General features: G+C 37.8%; 1 non-coding gene across 1 annotated transcript; it reads left to right on the forward strand.

The window, feature by feature from the left end:
• Positions 1-6,432: 6,432 nt before the first annotated feature.
• On the forward strand, positions 6,433-6,623 carry LOC143645387 (U2 spliceosomal RNA). Its single transcript, XR_013157103.1, has one exon. It is a non-coding gene; the product is annotated as a U2 spliceosomal RNA (small nuclear RNA).
• The last annotated feature ends 1,270 nt before the right edge of the window (positions 6,624-7,893 follow it).

The raw sequence follows: 7,893 nt of genomic DNA on the forward strand, positions 1-7,893 counted from the left end.
GAAAGGATATATGTCCCCTAGAAAAGCCATGTTTTAATCTAAATCCCATTTCCTAAAGGCAGAATAGTCCCTGTTCAATACTGTATGTTTGAAACTGTAATCAGGTCATCTCCCTGAAGTTGTGATTTAATCAAGAGTGACTGTTAAACTGGATTAGGTGATGGCATGTCTCCACCCATTTGGGTGTGTCTTGATAAGTTTCTGAAGTCCTATAAAAGAGGAAACGTTTTGGAGAATGGGAGATTCAGAGAGATCAGAGATTGACATAGCCACGAGAAGTAGAGAGCCCACAAGCCAGTGACCTTTGGAGATGAAGAAGGAAAACGCCTCTTGGGGAGCTTCATGAAACAGGAAGCCAGGAGAGAAAGTGAGCAGATGACGCCTTGCTAGCCATGTGCCTTTCCAGCTGAGACAGAAGCCCTGACTGTGTTCACCATGTGCCTTCTCACTTGAGAGAGAAACCCTGAACTTCATCGGCCTTCTTGAACCAAGGTATCTTTCCCTGAATGAATACCTTTGATTGCACATTTCTATCAACTTGTTCTAATTGGGACATTTTCTCGGCCTTAGAACTTAAACTAGCAACTTATTAAATTCTTCTTTTTAAAAACTATTCCGTTTCTCATATATTGCATTCCAGCAGCTAGCAAACTAGAACAGACATGAACAGACATTTTTCAGAAGAGGAAATACAAATGACTAAAAGACTTGAAAAGATGCTTAACTTCATTCTCTATTAGGGAAATGCAAATCAAAACCACAATGAAATATCATCTCACACCCACTAGAATGGCCATTATCAAAAAAGAAGAACAGAAAACAGGTGGTTCAGTGGTAAAACACTCACCTTTCACGAAGGAGACCTGGGTTCAATTCCCAGACCATATACACACTCACACTCCCTAAAAAAAAAAAAAGAAAGAAAAGAAAACAACAAGTATTGGTGAGGATGTGGAGAAAGATGCACACTTATCCACTGTCAGTGGGAATATAGAATGGTGCAACCACTCTGGAAGGCAGTTTGGCAGTTCCTTAGGAAGCTAAGTATAGAATTACCGTATTGCCCAGCAATCCCACTACTAGGTATATATTTAGAAGAACTGTAGGCAAGGATACAAACAGACATTTGCACACTAATGTTTACAGTGACATCATTGGCAATTGCCATGAGATGAAGACAGTCCATATGTCTATCAATGGACAAATGGCTAAATAAGCTGTGGTATATGCATACAATGGAATATTATGCAGCTGTAAGACAGAATAAAGTCATGAAGCACGTAACAGTGGATGGACCTTGGGGACATTATGCTCAGTGAGATTAGCCAGAAACAAAAGGACAAATACTGTATGGTATCACAAATATGGAAAAACATTAATGAATGAACTTTGAGAGTAAAAGTTAAAAGCACAGGTTATCAGAAGAGAGAAAGTGGGTAGAGATTTAGCATTTCAGTCAAAGGGTACATTGACTGAGGAATGGAAGGAGGAACTATGGCGTATATGTACAATGGACTACTGAGTGGCCTCAAGAAGGAAGGAAGTTTTAAGACATGCACCTGGGCGGGCCACGGTGACTCAGCAGGCAAGAATGCTCGCCTGCCATGCCAGAGGACCTGGGTTTGAATCCCGGTGCCTGCTCATGTAAAAATAGAAAAAAAAAAAACAAAAAAAAAACCAAAGACATACAACTAGGTGAATGACCCTTGAGGACAGTATGTTGAATAAAATGTCAGTAACAAAAAGACTAATAGTATGATACCTCACTCATAATGACTAACTATAATATACAAACTCAGAGAATTGAAGTTGAGAGCATGGGTTATCAGCTTGGGGCTATTGTAAAGTTTCCTACATTGTAAGTTCTTACTGCAGTCACATTAATTCTGGAGTTGTAACTGTCTTCTCTAAATTCTGAGATGCTGAGCTATTTGTGTATAACCTGATCATTCCCTGGAACTTTGGGTATTTATGTGACACTTGAGACTCTGCAGCTCTAAAAATTAGCATTAGCACATAGAGCAAATGTTTAAAAAAGTTGAAAAAGTGATCAGACTTCAAGTAGAGATATGAATGAAGCTGATCTGGGTAGGACTAATGTAATTCAGAATACAGGGTAAATGATGATATGGTCTATATTTTAAAACTTCAATTTCTGTGTGAGACAAAAGAAAGAGATGTTTATTTCATACAATATTTATATTTTTGTTAGTGCATTATGTAATTTAACTCGTACGGCCAGTTTATTCAAACACCACAATTACATGGACCCTTGAATAGGAAATGAGATCTTGTTGGTTTATAAGGTTAGTGTGATGCCCCACTACATCACAGAGTATTTTGGGCAGAGAATAAAAAAGTATTTTCTGTCCCCTTAGGAGACTGGGGAGAAAGAAGGAAATATGCAACTTCCTCATCTTGGGAATTCCTGATATTCTTGCAAGCATTAGGGACAACCGATTCAATAGTTTAAGCCCTTGATCTTGGAACTTACCCCTGTGAAACTTATTCCTGCAAAGGAGAAGCTAAGCCTACTGATAATTATACCTAAGGATTACCCTAAGAGAAACTCTTTTGTTGCTCCGATGTGGTCTCTCTTTTTAAGCCAACTCAGTAGGTTGGCTCACTGTCCTACTCCCTGAAGTGGGACATGACTCCCAGGGGTGTAAATCCCCCTGGCAACACAGGACATGACTCCCAGGGGTGAACCAAGACCCAGCATCATGGGATTGAGAAAGCTTTCCTGACCAAATTGTAGAAGACAAAAATGAGACAAAATAAAGTTTCAGTGGCTGAGAGATTTCAGAGTTGAAAAGTTATCCTGGAGGTTATTCTTATGCATTATATACATACCCCTTCTTCATTTATGCTGTATTGGAGTGGCTAGAGGGAAGTACCTGAAAGTGTTGAACTATATTCCAGTAATGTAATCAACTTGAAGAGAATTGTATAACTGTATCACTTTTACAGTGTTACTACATGATGTGGAAACCTTGTGTCTGATGCTCCCTTTCTCCAGGGTATGGACAGATGAGTAAAAAATAAGGACAAAAAATAAATAAATAATGGGAGGATAACGGGTAAAAAAAATAAATAGATTGCAATACTAGTGGTCAACGAGAGGAAGGGGTAATGAGTATAGGATATATGGGTTTTTTTCTGTCTTTTAATTTCTTTTTCTGGAGTGATACAAATGTTCTAAAAATGATCATGATGATAAATACACAACTATGCGATATTATGAGCCATTGATTGTATACTTTGGATGGACTGTATGGTGTGTGAAGCTATCTCAATAAAATATTTTTTAAAAAAGAAAGTGCTAAAATTAAAGGCCTAACTGCACACCTGGAGAACCTAGAAGGAAAACAGCAAACCAATCCAAAATAAAGCAAAAGAAAAGAAATAATAAAGATTAGAGCAGACATAAATAAATTTTAAAGTTAAAAAAAAACAATAGAATTGATAAAACCAAAACCTGGTTCTTTTAGAAGATCAATAAAACTGAAAAACCCTTAACTAGATTTGCAAAACAAGAAAAATAGAGAGAAGATGCAAATAAATAATATTAGAAATGAAAGGGCAGACATTACTACTGCTCCACAGAAATAAAAAGGATCATAAGAGGATATTATTATAAAATGTATATCAACAAATTAGACAACTATGATGAAATTAACAAATCCCTAGAACACATGAGCAACCTACCCTGACTCTAGAAGCAATAGAAGACCTCAGCAGATCAGTTACAAGTAAAGAGATTGAATCAATTATAAGAAATTGCTCAACAAAGAAAAGTCCAGGACCAGAAGGCTTCACAGGGGAATTCTACCAATCGTTCCAAGATGAATTAATACCAATCCTGCTCAAACTCTTGCAAAAAATTGAATAAGAAGGAATACTACCCTATTGATTCTATGATATTCACCCTAATGCCAAAGCCAGATAGATATACTACAAGAAAAAAAAATTACAGGACAATTTATCTAATGAATATAGACACAAATATCCTCAGCAAAATACTTGCAAAACAAATCCAACAGCATTTTAAAATATTATACATGATGATCAAGTGGGTTTTATCCTGGATATACAAGGTTGGTGTTCTAGTTTGGTAGCTGCCAGAATGCAACACACCAGAGACAGATTGGCTTTGAATAAAAGGGGATTTATTTTGTTAGTTCTTCAGAGGAAAAGCAGCTAACTTTCCACTGAGGTTCTTTCTTACGTGGGAAGGCACAGGATGGTCTCTGCTGGCCTTCTCTCCAGGCCTCTGGGTTCCAACAACTTTCCGTGGGATAATTTCTTTCTGCATCTCCAAAGGCCTGGGCTGAGCTGCGAGTGGTGAGATGAGGTATGCTGAGCTGCTTGAGCTGTGCTACATTGAGCTCCCTCATTTAAGCACCAGCCAATTAAGTCAAACATCATTCATTGCAGCAGGCACGCCTCCTAGCCAACTGCAGATGTAATGAGCAACAGATGAGGTTCACAAACGATTCGCTCATGTCCACAGGAACAGAACTAGGTGCCTTCACCTGGCCAAGTTGACAGCTGAATCTAAGTACCAAAGTTGGTTCAACACACAAAAAATCTATTAATGTGAAACATCACATTAACAAATTAAACATGATCATCTTTATGGACACAGAAGGGGCACTTGAAAAATTCCAGCATCCTTTCTTGATAAAAACATTTGAAAGATAGGAATAGAAGGAAACTTCCTCAACATGATCAATGGCATACATGAAAAACCCACAGCTAACATTGTACTCAATGGTGAAAGACTGAAAGCTAAGATCTAGGACAAAAAAGGATGCTCACAATCACCACTGTTTTTCAACATTGTGCTAAAAGTTTTAGCTTGAGCAGCTAGGCAAAAAAAAGAAATAAAAGGCATCTGTGTTAGTCAGGGTTCTCTAGAGGAACAGAACCAACAGGAGAGATCTGTAAATATGAGATTTATAAAGGTGTTTATAAACTGTGGGAATGGAAGAGTCCAGAATCCATACGGCAGGTTGTGAAGCTGGTGGCTCCAATGAAGGGTCTGGACAAACTCCACAGGAAAGGCTCATTGGCTGAAAAAGCAGTGAAAGAGTCTTTCTTTAAAAGGCTTCAACTGATCTCATTGTGGGAGACATCTTATTTTATCACAGATGTAATCAGCTACAGATGTAATCAACTGACTGAAGATTTCATACACCAGCCTTCTAGTTTATCAACCAGCCACAAAATATCCTTGCAGCAATGGTCAGGCCAGTGCTTGCCTGACCAGATAACTGGGCATAACCATTTGACCAAGTTGACACAACAACCTAACCAGCTGTTCTAGTTTGCTAGCTGCCTGAATGCAATATACCAGAAATGGAGTGGCTTTTAAAAAGGGGAATTTAATAAGTTGCTAGTTTACAGTTCTAAGGCTGAGAAAATGTCCCAATTAAAACAAGTCTATAGAAATGTCCAACCAAAGACATCCAGGGAAAGATACCTTGGTTCAAGAAGGCCGATGAAGTTCAGGGTTTCTCTCTCAAGTGAAAAGGCACATGGTGAACACAGTCACAGTTTTTTTTCTTGGCTGGAAGGGTACATGGTGAGCAAGACATCATCTGCCTGCTTTTCTTTTCTGGCTTCCGGTTTCATGAAGCTCCCCGGGAGATGTTTTCCTTCTTCATCTCCAAAGCACTGGCTAGTGGAATCTCTGCTTCATGGTGCTGCAGCATTCTTTGCTCTCTCTGAATCTCTTCATTCTCCAAAATGTTTCCTCTTTTATAGGACTTCAGAAACTATTCAAGACCCACCCAAATGGGTGGAGACATGCCTCTACCTAATCCATCTTAACAAGCACTCTTGATTAAATCACATCTCCAGGGAGATAATCTGATTACCGTTTCAAACATACAGTATTGAATAGGGATTATTCTACCTTTATGAAACGGGATTTTGATTAAAACATGGCTTTTCTAGGGGGCATACATCATTTCAAACCAGCACACCATCACAACATCCAAATTGGAAAAGAAGAAGTAAAACTTTTATTACTTACAGAAGACATGATCCAATATTTAGTTAGTCCTCAAAATCTACGACAAAGCTACTAGAACGAATAAGTGAGTTCAGCAAAGTGGCAGGATACAAGAACACCAGGCAAAAATCAGTAGTGTTTCTAGAAACTACAAAAGAGTAATCTAAGGAGGAAATAAATTTTAAAATTCCATTTGCAATAGCAACTAAAAGAATCAAATATCTAGGAATAAATGTAACTGAGGATATAAAGGATCTGTACACAGAAAACTACAAAACGTTGCTAAAATAAATAAAATACCTAAATAAATGGAAGGAAAGCCCATGTTCATGGATTGTAAGACTAAATATTATTAATTGTAACTAAATAGATTTACAGATTCAATGAAATCCCAATCAAAATTCCAAAATCCCATCGCTTCTTGGCCTTTTGGCTAAGATCAAGAGTAGTATCTGTTCTTATCAGTTTAATATCTGATACGTCCTCTATCTGAGGACAATATATTAAATGGATTTTTGGAACTGCGAGATGGAATAGGAGCTTGCTCCGTCCACTCCACGCATCAACCTGGTATTACAGTACTTCCAGGAATGGTGCACCCCCTTCAGGGGAATAATAAAAGTATAAAAAAATCAAAAAAAATTCCAAAGCCTGCTTTCCAGAAACAGAAATATACCATATGTATATGGAAGGATAAGGGGCCATGAGTAGCCAAAAAACATCTTGAAAGAGAAGAATGAGTTTAGAGGACTCACACATCCTGACTTTGAAGCATACTACAAAGCTACAATGGTGAAAACATGCTACTTGCATAAAAATAGATATTTTGACCAATAGAATCAAATTGAGAGTTCAGAAGTAGACCCTTACATCCATGATCAATTGATTTCTGACAAAACTTCCAAATTCACTCAACTGGGACATAAATGGTGCTGGGAGAACTGGATAACAATATCAAAAAGCAGGAAAGAGGATCTCTAGCTCATATCTTATACATAAAGTAACTCAAAATGGATCAAAGACCTAAATGTAAGAGCCAGGACCATAAAACTCCTAGAAGAAAATGTAGGGAAGCATCTTCATGATCTTGTGATAGGCAATGGTTTCTTAGACTATATACCCAAAGTAGAGACAATAAAAGAAAAAAATGTATAAATGTAACCTCCTCAAAATAGAATACTTTTTTACTTCAAAGGACATTGTCAAAAAAGTGCGAATGCAGCCTACTAGTGGGAGAAAATATCTGGAAACCACACATCAGATAAGGATTTAATATCCAAATTTTACTGTTGAGTAAAAAGACAACACAATTTGAAAATGGGCAAAAGTTTTGAATAGACATTTTTCGGAAGGGGAAATGCAAATGGCTAAAAACTACATAAAATGGAGGTGGTGTGATAGTGATCCAGTGGCAGAGTTCTCACCTGCCATACCAAAGACCCAGGTTTGATTCCTGGTGCCTGCCCATGCAAAAAAAAAGAAGTACATGAAATAATTCTCAGTATTACTTGCTATAAGGGAAATGCCAATCGAAACCACAATGAGATATTATTTTACACCTACTAGAATAGCTGCTATTTGGGAAAAAAAGGAAAACTACAAGTGTTGGAGAGGATGGTGGAAAATAGGAATATTCATTCACTGCTGGTGGAAATATGTAACAGAGCAGCTGCCATGGAAGACAGTTTGGCTCTTCCTCAGGAAGCTAAGTATATACTTGCCATTTGATCTGGCAATCCCGCTATCAGGTGTACACCTAGAAGAACTGAAAGCAGGGACACGAACAGATATTTGCACACCAATATTCATAGTGGCATTATTCACAATTGCCAAAATGTGTCCATCAACTAATGAAGGGATAAACCAAATGGAAT

The sequence above is a fragment of the Tamandua tetradactyla genome, chromosome 8 (assembly GCF_023851605.1).
Source record: "Tamandua tetradactyla isolate mTamTet1 chromosome 8, mTamTet1.pri, whole genome shotgun sequence".
NCBI lineage: Eukaryota > Metazoa > Chordata > Mammalia > Pilosa > Myrmecophagidae > Tamandua > Tamandua tetradactyla.